This window comes from Octopus bimaculoides, chromosome 4, assembly GCF_046866305.1.
Source record: "Octopus bimaculoides isolate indiv1 chromosome 4, ASM4686630v1, whole genome shotgun sequence".
NCBI classification, from domain to species: Eukaryota; Metazoa; Mollusca; class Cephalopoda; order Octopoda; family Octopodidae; genus Octopus; species Octopus bimaculoides.
Window position 1 is genome coordinate 147,689,339 of NC_142931.1, and position 15,984 is coordinate 147,705,322.

The window sequence follows — 15,984 nt, forward strand, 5'->3', positions numbered from 1 at the left end:
TGCTGAAAGTAAATTTTCAGTAAATTTTCTATATCCTTGTCCAGCTGAAGATTGCCCTGCATTTTACATTTAATGTAATGCTCGCATTACTTAAATAAATGGAGTTGCATGAAACGTGCGTTACTGCAATAACCTTTAAAATTCATGTTGCTTTTTTTGATTTTATATATATATATATATATATATATATATATATATGTATGTATGTATGTATATATACACACATATAATAAGGATAACCATTATGTGGACATCCATTATGCTTGAAGTAGATCATCTACGATATTTAAATTATGTATAGATATTTCTATGTTTATATATATATATGTATGTATATCTCTGTATACACACACACACACACACACACCTACACATACACAGAAAGCACTTAACCCAAATTGATAATGCTGGTCTTGTCTGGTTATTGTACATAACCTTCAACACAAATCCTCACAACTGTACAAGATGTTTCTTTACACCCACACACACACACAAGCACACACAAACACACACACACACAAGCACACATACACACAAGCACACACACACACACAGCAAGCACTTAACCCTAATTGATAATGCTTGTCTTGTCTGGTTACTGTGCAAAAAAACCTTCAGCATACAAATCCTCACAACTGTACAAGATGTTTCTTTACACCCAGACCCCCCCCACACACACACACACACACTTCGTTTCTGTATCTGGTTTACAAGATTCTTTATGTGAATTCATGTGTTGAAACAAATTTTGTTGTGTCTAGGGAGAGTCAAATATTATTAACACATGCAGTGCATGTGTCAATAATATTGGCATAATGATTCACCCTAGACACAACAATATATATATATATGTATACATATGCACACACAGATAAACACATATGCTTGTAGATACATACATACTCTGCAGCATAGTTGGTGTCAGGAAAGGCATCCAGCCGTAAACACATAGCCAAAACAGGCACAGTAGCCTGGGGTAAGTCTTCTACCTGGCCAGGTCCTGTCAAACGTCCTACCCATGCGTGCGTGCAAGATGGACATTAAATGATGATGATGATGGTTATTTACAATGGACAGATAGGTATCCTCACTTTGTGTGTTGTTATCACAACATTTCAGCTGATATATTCTCCAGCCTTCATCAGGTGTTCTGAGGTACACTGTTCTCATTTCTAAGATATGTTGCTGATGTTATCTTTCTGTTGATATTATTTTCCAAGTCCCAGCCTGGGATTGAACTTGTGTGTGTGTGTTTGTTTGTATATGTTCTCCGTCACTGCTTGACAACCAGTGTTGGTTTGTTTATGCCCTAGTAACCTGGTGGTTCAGCAAAAGAGACTGATAGAATAAGTACCAAGCTTACAAAAATAAGCACTGGGGCCAATTTGCCTGACTAAACTTTTCAAGGTGGTGCCCCAGCATGGCCACAGTTCAGTGACTGAAACAAGTCAAAGGGAAAAGACAATTAGCTCCTTTGCATCACAAAAATCATTAATTTGGAAGAATTTTCCTCAATCAATAATTTGTTTGACCAACTGCCCAGGGTTTTGATCTGTGTCCTCAATTTCCATTTATATCTTGGTGACCCTCACCATCAACAGGACCGAAACAGACCACAATGACATAACCTCCTCTCTGGGGTTGGACAATTTTGTGGAGTTTCATGTTTTTCAGGTCACAAATTACAAACCTTGGTATATAAGTATCATCTTAATATTCCCACCTCTGCTGATAACAAAGGGCTTCTCATTGCTGGTAACAAAGGGCTCTCGCTCAGAGTAAAAGGCAGACTGTATGATGCCTGTGTGCAAACAGCCATGCAACATGGCAGTGAAACATGAGCTGTGACTGCTGTGGAAATGTGTAGGCTTGAAAGAAATGAAGCAAATATATGCAACGCTGGATGTGTAGTGTTTGTGTGTATGTACGACAGAGTGTAAGCATCTTGAGAAAAAGGTTAGACATAAGAAGCATCAGATGTGGTATGCAAGAGAGACGAATGTGCTGGTATGGTCATGTGACGCATATGGATGAGGACAGCTGTGTGAAGAAGTGTCACACCCTAATAGTGGAGGGAACCTGTGGAAGAGGTAGACATGGAATGAGGTGGTGAAGCACGACCTTCAAACGTTGGACCTCACAGAGGCAATGATAAGTGCCAGTGTCACATAACTGGCCCTTTTAAAAGCCCCCTATCAATCGCTGGCCAATATACCATGCCTGTGAAGACCTTTTGAACTGAATGAAATCGTAGTCATGGCCAATGCCAGTGCCACCTGACTGGTACCCATGCTGGTGGCACGTAAAAAACACCATTCAAGCGTGGCTAATGTCAGAGCTGCCTGACTGGCTCCCATGCTGGTGGCACATAAAAAACACCATTCAAGCGTGGCTAATGTCAGAACTGCCTGACTGGTACCCATGCTGGTGGCACATAAAAAACACCATTCACGCGTGGCTAATGTCAGAGCTGCCTGACTGGTACCCATGCTGGTGGCACGTAAAAAAAAACCATTCAAGCGTGGCTAATGTCAGAGCTGCCTGACTGGCTCCCATGCTGGTGGCACATAAAAAACACCATTCAAGCGTGGCTAATGTCAGAGCTGCCCGACTGGCTCCCATGCTGGTGGCATGTAAAAAACACCATTCAAGCGTGGCTAATGTCAGAGCTGCCTGACTGGTACCCATGCTGGTGGCACATAAAAAACACCATTCAAGCGTGGCTAATGTCAGAGCTGCCTGACTGGTACCCATGCTGGTGGCATGTAAAAATCACCATTCAAGCGTGGCTAATGTCAGAGCTGCCTGACTGGCTCCCATGCTGGTGGCACGTAAAAAATACCATTCAAGCGTGGCTAATGTCAGAGCTGCCTGACTGGTACCCATGCTGGTGGCACATAAAAAATACCATTCAAGCGTGGCTAATGTCAGAGCTGCCTGACTGGTACCCATGCTGGTGGCACATAAAAAATACCATTCAAGCGTGGCTAATGTCAGAGCTGCCTGACTGGCTCCCATGCTGGTGGCACATAAAAAATACCATTCAAGCGTGGCTAATGTCAGAGCTGCCTGACTGGCTCCCATGCTGGTGGCACATAAAAAATACCATTCAAGCGTGGCTAATGTCAGAGCTGCCTGACTGGCTCCCATGCTGGTGGCACATAAAAAACACCATTCAAGCGTGGCTAATGTCAGAGCTGCCTGACTGGCTCCCATGCTGGTGGCATGTAAAAAACACCATTCAAGCGTGGCTAATGTCAGAGCTGCCTGACTGGCTCCCATGCTGGTGGCACATAAAAAATACCATTCAAGCGTGGCTAATGTCAGAGCTGCCTGACTGGCTCCCATGCTGGTGGCACGTAAAAAACACCATTCAAGCGTGGCTAATGTCAGAGCTGCCTGACTGGCTCCCATGCTGGTGGCATGTAAAAAACACCATTCAAGCGTGGCTAATGTCAGAGCTGCCTGACTGGTACCCATGCTGGTGGCATGTAAAAAACACCATTCAAGCGTGGCTAATGTCAGAGCTGCCTGACTGGTACCCATGCTGGTGGCATTTAAAAAACACCATTCAAGCGTGGCTAATGTCAGAGCTGCCTGACTGGCTCCCATGCTGGTGGCACATAAAAAACACCATTCAAGCGTGGCTAATGTCAGAGCTGCCTGACTGGCTCCCATGCTGGTGGCACATAAAAAATACCATTCAAGCGCGGCTAATGTCAGAGCTGCCTGACTGGCTCCCATGCTGGTGGCACATAAAAAACACCATTCAAGCGTGGCTAATGTCAGAGCTGCCTGACTGGCTCCCATGCTGGTGGCACATAAAAAATACCATTCAAGCGTGGCTAATGTCAGAGCTGCCTGACTGGCTCCCATGCTGGTGGCACATAAAAAACACCATTCAAGCATGGCTAATGTCAGAGCTGCCTGACTGGCTCCCATGCTGGTGGCACATAAAAAACACCATTCAAGCGTGGCTAATATCAGAGCTGCCTGACTGGTACCCATGATGGTGGCATGTAAAAAACACCATTCAAGCGTGGCTAATGTCAGAGCTGCCCGACTGGCTCCCATGCTGGTGGCACATAAAAAACACCATTCAAGCGTGGCTAATGTCAGAGCTGCCTGACTAGTACCCATGCTGGTGGCACATAAAAAACACCATTCAAGCGTGGCTAATGTCAGAGCTGCCTGACTGGTACCCATGCTGGTGGCATGTAAAAAACACCATTCAAGCGTGACTAATGTCAGAGCTGCCTGACTGGTACCCATGCTGGTGGCACATAAAAAATACCATTCAAGCGTGGCTAATGTCAGAGCTGCCTGACTGGTACCCATGCTGGTGGCATGTAAAAAACACCATTCAAGCGTGGCTAATGTCAGAGCTGCCTGACTGGCTCCCATGCTGGTGGCACATAAAAAATACCATTCAAGCGTGGCTAATGTCAGAGCTGCCTGACTGGCTCCCATGCTGGTGGCATGTAAAAAACACCATTCAAGCGTGGCTAATGTCAGAGCTGCCTGACTGGCTCCCATGCTGGTGGCACATAAAAAATACCATTCAAGCGTGGCTAATGTCAGAGTTGCCTGACTGGCTCCCATGCTGGTGGCACATAAAAAATACAATTCAAGCGTGGCTAAGGTCAGAGCTGCCTGACTGGCTCCCATGCTGGTGGCACATAAAAAACACCATTCAAGCGTGGCTAATGTCAGAACTGCCTGACTGGTACCCATGCTGGTGGCACATAAAAAACACCATTCACGCGTGGCTAATGTCAGAGCTGCCTGACTGGTACCCATGCTGGTGGCACATAAAAAAAACCATTCAAGCGTGACTAATGTCAGAGCTGCCTGACTGGCTCCCATGCTGGTGGCACATAAAAAACACCATTCAAGCGTGGCTAATGTCAGAGCTGCCCGACTGGCTCCCATGCTGGTGGCATGTAAAAAACACCATTCAAGCGTGGCTAATGTCAGAGCTGCCTGACTGGTACCCATGCTGGTGGCACATAAAAAACACCATTCAAGCGTGGCTAATGTCAGAGCTGCCTGACTGGTACCCATGCTGGTGGCATGTAAAAAACACCATTCAAGCGTGGCTAATGTCAGAGCTGCCTGACTGGCTCCCATGCTGGTGGCACGTAAAAAATACCATTCAAGCGTGGCTAATGTCAGAGCTGCCTGACTGGTACCCATGCTGGTGGCACATAAAAAATACCATTCAAGCGTGGCTAATGTCAGAGCTGCCTGACTGGCTCCCATGCTGGTGGCACATAAAAAATACCATTCAAGCGTGGCTAATGTCAGAGCTGCCTGACTGGCTCCCATGCTGGTGGCACATAAAAAATACCATTCAAGCGTGGCTAATGTCAGAGCTGCCTGACTGGCTCCCATGCTGGTAGCACATAAAAAACACCATTCAAGCGTGGCTAATGTCAGAGCTGCCTGACTGGCTCCCATGCTGGTGGCATGTAAAAAACACCATTCAAGCGTGGCTAATGTCAGAGCTGCCTGACTGGCTCCCATGCTGGTGGCACATAAAAAATACCATTCAAGCGTGGCTAATGTCAGAGCTGCCTGACTGGCTCCCATGCTGGTGGCACGTAAAAAACACCATTCAAGCGTGGCTAATGTCAGAGCTGCCTGACTGGCTCCCATGCTGGTGGCATGTAAAAAACATCATTCAAGCGTGGCTAATGTCGGAGCTGCCTGACTGGTACCCATGCTGGTGGCATGTAAAAAACACCATTCAAGCGTGGCTAATGTCAGAGCTGCCTGACTGGTACCCATGCTGGTGGCATTTAAAAAACACCATTCAAGCGTGGCTAATGTCAGAGCTGCCTGACTGGCTCCCATGCTGGTGGCACATAAAAAACACCATTCAAGCGTGGCTAATGTCAGAGCTGCCTGACTGGCTCCCATGCTGGTGGCACATAAAAAATACCATTCAAGCGCGGCTAATGTCAGAGCTGCCTGACTGGCTCCCATGCTGGTGGCACATAAAAAACACCATTCAAGCGTGGCTAATGTCAGAGCTGCCTGACTGGCTCCCATGCTGGTGGCACATAAAAAATACCATTCAAGCGTGGCTAATGTCAGAGCTGCCTGACTGGCTCCCATGCTGGTGGCACATAAAAAACACCATTCAAGCGTGGCTAATGTCAGAACTGCCTGACTGGTACCCATGCTGGTGGCACATAAAAAACACCATTCACGCGTGGCTAATGTCAGAGCTGCCTGACTGGTACCCATGCTGGTGGCACGTAAAAAAAAACCATTCAAGCGTGGCTAATGTCAGAGCTGCCTGACTGGCTCCCATGCTGGTGGCACATAAAAAACACCATTCAAGCGTGGCTAATGTCAGAGCTGCCCGACTGGCTCCCATGCTGGTGGCATGTAAAAAACACCATTCAAGCGTGGCTAATGTCAGAGCTGCCTGACTGGTACCCATGCTGGTGGCACATAAAAAACACCATTCAAGCGTGGCTAATGTCAGAGCTGCCTGACTGGTACCCATGCTGGTGGCATGTAAAAATCACCATTCAAGCGTGGCTAATGTCAGAGCTGCCTGACTGGCTCCCATGCTGGTGGCACGTAAAAAATACCATTCAAGCGTGGCTAATGTCAGAGCTGCCTGACTGGTACCCATGCTGGTGGCACATAAAAAATACCATTCAAGCGTGGCTAATGTCAGAGCTGCCTGACTGGTACCCATGCTGGTGGCACATAAAAAATACCATTCAAGCGTGGCTAATGTCAGAGCTGCCTGACTGGCTCCCATGCTGGTGGCACATAAAAAATACCATTCAAGCGTGGCTAATGTCAGAGCTGCCTGACTGGCTCCCATGCTGGTGGCACATAAAAAATACCATTCAAGCGTGGCTAATGTCAGAGCTGCCTGACTGGCTCCCATGCTGGTGGCACATAAAAAACACCATTCAAGCGTGGCTAATGTCAGAGCTGCCTGACTGGCTCCCATGCTGGTGGCATGTAAAAAACACCATTCAAGCGTGGCTAATGTCAGAGCTGCCTGACTGGCTCCCATGCTGGTGGCACATAAAAAATACCATTCAAGCGTGGCTAATGTCAGAGCTGCCTGACTGGCTCCCATGCTGGTGGCACGTAAAAAACACCATTCAAGCGTGGCTAATGTCAGAGCTGCCTGACTGGCTCCCATGCTGGTGGCATGTAAAAAACACCATTCAAGCGTGGCTAATGTCAGAGCTGCCTGACTGGTACCCATGCTGGTGGCATGTAAAAAACACCATTCAAGCGTGGCTAATGTCAGAGCTGCCTGACTGGTACCCATGCTGGTGGCATTTAAAAAACACCATTCAAGCGTGGCTAATGTCAGAGCTGCCTGACTGGCTCCCATGCTGGTGGCACATAAAAAACACCATTCAAGCGTGGCTAATGTCAGAGCTGCCTGACTGGCTCCCATGCTGGTGGCACATAAAAAATACCATTCAAGCGCGGCTAATGTCAGAGCTGCCTGACTGGCTCCCATGCTGGTGGCACATAAAAAACACCATTCAAGCGTGGCTAATGTCAGAGCTGCCTGACTGGCTCCCATGCTGGTGGCACATAAAAAATACCATTCAAGCGTGGCTAATGTCAGAGCTGCCTGACTGGCTCCCATGCTGGTGGCACATAAAAAACACCATTCAAGCATGGCTAATGTCAGAGCTGCCTGACTGGCTCCCATGCTGGTGGCACATAAAAAACACCATTCAAGCGTGGCTAATATCAGAGCTGCCTGACTGGTACCCATGATGGTGGCATGTAAAAAACACCATTCAAGCGTGGCTAATGTCAGAGCTGCCCGACTGGCTCCCATGCTGGTGGCACATAAAAAACACCATTCAAGCGTGGCTAATGTCAGAGCTGCCTGACTAGTACCCATGCTGGTGGCACATAAAAAACACCATTCAAGCGTGGCTAATGTCAGAGCTGCCTGACTGGTACCCATGCTGGTGGCATGTAAAAAACACCATTCAAGCGTGACTAATGTCAGAGCTGCCTGACTGGTACCCATGCTGGTGGCACATAAAAAATACCATTCAAGCGTGGCTAATGTCAGAGCTGCCTGACTGGTACCCATGCTGGTGGCATGTAAAAAACACCATTCAAGCGTGGCTAATGTCAGAGCTGCCTGACTGGCTCCCATGCTGGTGGCACATAAAAAATACCATTCAAGCGTGGCTAATGTCAGAGCTGCCTGACTGGCTCCCATGCTGGTGGCATGTAAAAAACACCATTCAAGCGTGGCTAATGTCAGAGCTGCCTGACTGGCTCCCATGCTGGTGGCACATAAAAAATACCATTCAAGCGTGGCTAATGTCAGAGTTGCCTGACTGGCTCCCATGCTGGTGGCACATAAAAAATACAATTCAAGCGTGGCTAAGGTCAGAGCTGCCTGACTGGCTCCCATGCTGGTGGCACATAAAAAACACCATTCAAGCGTGGCTAATGTCAGAACTGCCTGACTGGTACCCATGCTGGTGGCACATAAAAAACACCATTCACGCGTGGCTAATGTCAGAGCTGCCTGACTGGTACCCATGCTGGTGGCACATAAAAAAAACCATTCAAGCGTGACTAATGTCAGAGCTGCCTGACTGGCTCCCATGCTGGTGGCACATAAAAAACACCATTCAAGCGTGGCTAATGTCAGAGCTGCCCGACTGGCTCCCATGCTGGTGGCATGTAAAAAACACCATTCAAGCGTGGCTAATGTCAGAGCTGCCTGACTGGTACCCATGCTGGTGGCACATAAAAAACACCATTCAAGCGTGGCTAATGTCAGAGCTGCCTGACTGGTACCCATGCTGGTGGCATGTAAAAAACACCATTCAAGCGTGGCTAATGTCAGAGCTGCCTGACTGGCTCCCATGCTGGTGGCACGTAAAAAATACCATTCAAGCGTGGCTAATGTCAGAGCTGCCTGACTGGTACCCATGCTGGTGGCACATAAAAAATACCATTCAAGCGTGGCTAATGTCAGAGCTGCCTGACTGGCTCCCATGCTGGTGGCACATAAAAAATACCATTCAAGCGTGGCTAATGTCAGAGCTGCCTGACTGGCTCCCATGCTGGTGGCACATAAAAAATACCATTCAAGCGTGGCTAATGTCAGAGCTGCCTGACTGGCTCCCATGCTGGTAGCACATAAAAAACACCATTCAAGCGTGGCTAATGTCAGAGCTGCCTGACTGGCTCCCATGCTGGTGGCATGTAAAAAACACCATTCAAGCGTGGCTAATGTCAGAGCTGCCTGACTGGCTCCCATGCTGGTGGCACATAAAAAATACCATTCAAGCGTGGCTAATGTCAGAGCTGCCTGACTGGCTCCCATGCTGGTGGCACGTAAAAAACACCATTCAAGCGTGGCTAATGTCAGAGCTGCCTGACTGGCTCCCATGCTGGTGGCATGTAAAAAACATCATTCAAGCGTGGCTAATGTCGGAGCTGCCTGACTGGTACCCATGCTGGTGGCATGTAAAAAACACCATTCAAGCGTGGCTAATGTCAGAGCTGCCTGACTGGTACCCATGCTGGTGGCATTTAAAAAACACCATTCAAGCGTGGCTAATGTCAGAGCTGCCTGACTGGCTCCCATGCTGGTGGCACATAAAAAACACCATTCAAGCGTGGCTAATGTCAGAGCTGCCTGACTGGCTCCCATGCTGGTGGCACATAAAAAATACCATTCAAGCGCGGCTAATGTCAGAGCTGCCTGACTGGCTCCCATGCTGGTGGCACATAAAAAACACCATTCAAGCGTGGCTAATGTCAGAGCTGCCTGACTGGCTCCCATGCTGGTGGCACATAAAAAATACCATTCAAGCGTGGCTAATGTCAGAGCTGCCTGACTGGCTCCCATGCTGGTGGCACATAAAAAACACCATTCAAGCGTGGCTAATGTCAGAGCTGCCTGACTGGCTCCCATGCTGGTGGCACATAAAAAACACCATTCAAGCGTGGCTAATATCAGAGCTGCCTGACTGGTACCCATGCTGGTGGCATGTAAAAAACACAATTCAAGCGTGGCTAAGGTCAGAGCTGCCTGACTGGCTCCCATGCTGGTGGCACATAAAAAATACCATTCAAGCGTGGCTAATGTCAGAGCTGCCTGACTGGTACCCATGCTGGTGGCATGTAAAAAACACCATTCAAGCGTGGCTAATGTCAGAGCTGCCTGACTGGTACCCATGCTGGTGGCACATAAAAAATACCATTCAAGTGTGGCTAATGTCAGAACTACCTGACTGGTACTCATGCTGGTGGCACGTAAAAAGTACTCACTACATTCTCCGAGTGGTTGGCTTAAGGAAGGGCATCCAGCCGTAGAAACCTCGCCAAATGAGACTGGGGCCTGGTGCAGCCCCCCCCCCCCCCGGCTTGCCAGTTCAGTCATACAGTCCAACCCATGCCAGCAGGGAAAGGGGATGTCAAACGGTGATGATGATATATAATGACAGTTACTGAAACGTGAAAATAAAGAGAATGCAATAATTTTGCATAAGAGAAAATAGCATAAAGTCACATGACTTTTTACTGACATATTTGACAAGGTTAAGGATGAGCCAAGGGTAATTGCCCTAAATCAAATTATATTATCACATGTTAATACTGTCTGTCACAGAAAAAAAAAACAAACATAATTGCTTGACAAACTTCTGGTGTCACATAATCACTCCATTAAAACCATCTTTTATTTTTTATGTTTCAGACTGTAGCCATACACAGTACGTGAGAAGACCCGGCAAGGCAAATGAGAGCATAATCAGTGATCTCTGCCAGAAGTGTAGCCAGCTCACTAATCCGTATCTTTACTTCATTGGACACTAAAAACCCTGCTTGCAAAGACCTGTTGAGGCAAGTGAATTTGGAATTTGAAATTTGAAATCGAAACGAATCCGACGACTGGCAATCATGCCAACCTCTCCTGGACACTAACAGGTGACCACGACCTTTGGCAATATACCGTGCTTGTGTTGACCTGTCAAGCCAAGTGAGACCATAGTCGCGGTCGATGACAGTGTCAGATCAATGGCACCCGTGCCAGTGGCATGTAAAAAAACACCCACCACACTCTTGAAGTGGTTGGCATTAAGAAGGGTATCTAGCCATAGAAACCTTGCCAAATCAGATTGGAGCCTGGTGCAGCTCCCTGGCTTACCACTTTTCAGTCAAACTGTCTAACCCATGCCAGCATGGAAAACAGACATTAAATGATGATGATGACTGATGACAAAGGATAAACCAAGTTGGATGGGAGAGGGGTGCAAGGGTGTGATGGCAGAAGTAGATTGAGATGATGGATTGGTACGAGGAGCGAGAGAGAGTGATGAGGGAGAGCAAGAGAAATGGATAAATGGTAGGATTGAAAGGTGAGTGTCAATACGAAGTGGTCAGAGATAGGGACCAGAAGTAAAGGTGGATCTGACCCCTTGAGATCAGTGGGATATCCAGGCTGATGAGGAGGAGGATGGAAGATAGAGGAGTGGAGCACTGGAAGAATCATTATGGACTGTTTGCTAAGTCTCACTTGGAATATTTTCAAGGATTCTGATTTCTGTTGGCAAGAAGCAAGTTTTGGGTCACTGATTTGAAATGGATTTTCTCTCAGGATCCTTGCTTTTTGAGCAACTGGTGCTTGATAGAGGGATTCTGCAAAGATTTCCTTTTCAATAGAAATTGTAGGAAAATTACAAGATTCTTTGCCCTATTTGGTGCCAGGTTTTGCAAGATTCTTCAGACAATAGACCAGAATATCATATTCTGTTCAGTAAATTTTCAGCCCTTTCAATAACACTGAATAATTTTTACTCTTAGTCATTGGGCCACAGCCCATGCTAGAGTAATGCCTTGGAGGGTTTAGGGAAACAGATCAACGCCAGTACATGTTTTTTTAAGTGTGGTACTTATTGTATCGATTTTTTTGCTGAACAGCTAAGTCACAGGAACATAAAGAAACCAACACTAGTGGAGGTGGTGGGGACAAACACAAACATGTCTGAAACATCACAAGAGTTGTACTTTTGATGGGGTGGAAGCATGCTCGGGTACAATGTCATTACTCTGATTCAGCTTCTTCAGTTGAAGATTTTAAACATCCAACCCAATCTTTGTTTGGATTTCTTTTACAGTTCTTTGTATATTTGGTCTGGAGAACAAGCTCCTTGCTATCACCGTGCCTAGAATTAGTAACCGAATCCCCGTCAAGCCATACCCTATCATTTTGGAAAATGAAAGGGTGCATTGAATAATGTAGGCCTTGATACATTGTCTGAAAGAAGACGAAATGATCATGGGTGGAACACCTTGGGGCTGGCTCCACGTCCCAAATCTCATGGGTTTTTTTTGTTTGCTTTTTTGCCTTTTGTTTTTTCAGGACTGTAATTTCCATTTTATGAAACAAAAGAAGGTTAAAGATAAAAGAAAGAAAAAGAGGAAAAAGTACTCTTTTCCTTTCCCACGATTTTAGAGTACTTAATGCGAAACTCCGCCCACTTTGGACCATAACTGATATAGTCAGACATGAAGCTAAACAAATAATGTATTCGAACGATTAAATACGGTTCCTAAAAAGCGAATAACAACAACGCAAAGCGAAAAATACTTTTAAAAACATTAAGTTATCAAACATCTTAACAGCTCAGGGTCCGTTTCAGTTTCGGACCCTTGAACCAACCGAAATGACTACTTCGTTACATTTCGGGGATTATTTTTAGTATGTTTTTCTATTTAATTGAGAAAGAAAAGACAAAAAAAAATCGAATCAAATCAATTCAGATAAATCACCAATTAACAAGAAGAATAACGAATAAATGAAAGCGACCTTACACTTATGTAAAGCTGAATCGAACGTTTGTCTTCTGTGCGATTTTGCAAAAAATGACAAAAACAATAATACTTTAATCGGGTACGGGTAGCTGACAGCAATGTTACATCTGGAATTATATCAAGAGTAGAGGAGGCTGTAACTAAGGGAGATCACTACAGACGACAACAAAGCTTCTATGTGATCATTTGACTTGCTAGAAATGGCAGCTAAATCTCCTTTAAACCGGGTTTCATATAGGGAGCAGTCCTCATCCCCAAATCAAAGATGGATAGCATGTGAGGGTTGTAAAGTGGGCAGGTAAAATACTATGATTAATAAAATTAAGAGGGTTTTTAACCTCGTCCAACATTATGGTAAAGAAAGAACTATAGAAAGTGGGGAAGGAGAAAAGTGAAGTAACGTTTCGTGGCCTCCAGGTATTTACTAATTTGAGAAACGCAAATGATTCATGTAGTCAAGGCTATGGTATGGCAGGGGTGACAAAAATAACCGATCGCCACAGCTAAAATACTTTTGGCCATCGATCAACTCAATCAGGGCGGACCTGAGGCGAAACAACGACGAGGATACAAGAGCTTCTAAGGACTTGGACTTCTTGGCGATCGCCATAAAAAAAAATGTTTCTTTTAACCAAATACAAATGCCCTATATGTGGAAGGGACTTGAAACGATGGTCCTTCGAAGTAACAGAACTTACAGGAAAGGAAAAGGCATTCCAGTGTTTTATACAACGGAAATCATGATATTCTGAAATTTCTAGGGTCTTTTTCTCCCCTCACAAATTTAGTTTTCTTACACTCCCCACCTTACGAAAATGGGGACAAAAACGTACAAAACTGAAACAACTCCTGTTGTTCGCCCCAACTTTCTCTCACTCTTTCTTCCTGTTTCTTGAGTAAAAGCTGCGATGGACTGGCGTCCCGTCCAGCTGGGGGGGAACACATATGCCATGGAGACCGGGAAACCGGCTCTATGCTCCACAAGGGGCAAAAAGGATAAACAACAACGTATATATATATAGAACGGGCTTCTTTCAGTTTCCATCTACTAATCTACTCACAATGTCGGCCCGTGTCACGCGGTGGGACTAAACTCGGAACTATGTAGTTGAGAAACAAACTTCTTACCACAGTCACGACTTTTTTTTTTCTCGAGCCCTAGGACTCTTAAAGCCAGTTACTTGGTTTCCATTGTGTTTAAGTGACCAAGATCAGACGCCAGTCTCTTGGGTTTTAGGCCAGGAAATTTGAGGGGAGGGGACAAGTCAAATACATTGGCACAAATACTTGACTGGTACTTTATATCATCGACATCCCGAAGGTTTGAAATGCAAAGTTGATTTCGGCGGGGTATCCAACGAAATAATGCTGCCAGTTCGCCGCAGTTATATGGACCTAAAGCCCAAGATTGCCACCGAGGGAGAATTGGATGCTATTTCTAACCATTCGAAAGAAGGCGTAGATACGAAAGATCGCCGTTAAATCTATGGTGTTGTTATGAAGAACATGAATTTGTGTTGGTGCCGAAAGCTTCCAGTTAAAGCCGGGAGTGTTTAATCGCCACTTACTGGACGTTCAGGGGTTAGGGTTTGGAGAACTCGATTACATTTAAAAGTGGTTTGGAGTGGATAGTGATAAAAAGCAGCATAGCACAAGTGAGAAAAAACCATCAAGAAAGCCATCGCAGGTTGAAGGCCAGCTTGTGCTAATTACAATACGGAAGTGAGAAAATATACAATATACAGTGATCATGAAAATTATATAACTTTGAACCTCTATTTTTGTTTGCTCTGGAGAAAGATATAAATAGCACAAAATCTTATGGCTTTATACCTTTGACGAAGAAGTAATTATTAAATTGGAGATAGACAACATTTAAATAACAAAGTGTGTTTAATTTGGTACCTCAAAGTTCTCGTTTCAAACCCTGCCGGCTTCGACTGTGATTCTATAAACGACTTCGAGGACATAAATTAAACACCTAAAATAATAAAATCAAAAGCCAGGGGAGGGAGAAACTACGTGACCGCCGCTACATATGCTAGAAACAGCAACTAAATTACCCTCAAGTTACCCGATAATAGGTATCGCCTAAAAACAAACGGGACGATCGTATATCCTTCATTATAATTAGTTTATCTAAAGTTAACAACAACAGCAGTCGATTTAATTAACTTTGGCACTCCTGTTCCATCCACAAACGTTGTTTTTGTCTCTGATCAAATAAAATTAATAAATAATCATGGATCGTCGAGGATCTCTTTGTGTGGTTTTTTTTCTATCGAACTGTTGAAGATGTTATAAAAACAAAACGAAACAAAAAAACTTACTTTTTTTTTTATCAATATTTGTTCATATGCTTCTAGTTGGGAAGGTCACTACCCAGATGGAACCAAAACAGTTGTTGCTACTTGTTTATATAGTAATCTCCTAAATTCGATCATATGACTTTTTTCCTTTTTTTTTACCTCAATGTTTGTTTAGTCATTACATCCGTTCTAATTCACTTTCTTTCTTCCCTCTCTCTCTCTTTCCTGTCTTTCTTTCTCAACCCTCGCCCTTTCCTTTCTTACTCTCCTACCTCTCACTCTTTCTTTTCTTACCCCCTCGCTCCTTCCTATCACTCTCTCTCTTCTTCTCTTTGTCTCTCTTTTTTCCCCCTTCCTAGTTCAACACATGATCAATTCTTTCCTCTGTCACAAAGCACGTGATTTCATGTCATCTATTTATTTATTGTCTTTATCTTTGAAATTTGACCCGAACAAAGTACAATGAGAAGTTTTTTTTAATCTAAAATGGATATATATATATATATATATATATAAACGTGTGTGTGTGTATATATATATATATATATATATATATATATGTTCATATAATGATATCTACCAAATGTATTGGTAAGATACAGAAATGTATACATAGGTAAATAAACTTTAATATATATGGATTTAGCGTCAAAGCTCTTATTTCAATTTTTTAATATATAAATAGGTCCAGATGGACTATATGTAATCTGAACCTTCCCCCCCCCCCTTATTTATTAATTTTTTTTTACGAAATCCCACGTTTTAGGCTATGGAGATTCCGATTCTGAAAAAAAAATTTTCAAAAATCTCAATTTTAAAATTTCGA

The 15,984-nt window shown here is 44.7% G+C and overlaps 1 protein-coding gene across 3 annotated transcripts in view; it reads right to left on the bottom strand.

The window, feature by feature from the left end:
• LOC106873643 (cathepsin B) overlaps positions 1 to 15,243 on the bottom strand; it is a 27,397-nt gene extending 12,154 nt beyond the window's left edge. The window contains exons 1-2 of one of the 3 annotated variants that reach the window (XM_089351703.1): positions 15,180 to 15,243; positions 12,850 to 12,956 (exon numbers count right to left, since the gene is read on the bottom strand). The gene's annotated coding sequence lies outside the window, so the exon portion shown is untranslated. Of the gene's footprint in view, positions 1 to 12,849; positions 12,957 to 14,754; positions 14,832 to 15,179 lie in introns of those variants that run through there. The other 2 variants (XM_014921090.3, XM_089351704.1) reach the window with 2 other exon arrangements.
• Positions 15,244 to 15,984: the final 741 nt, after the last annotated feature.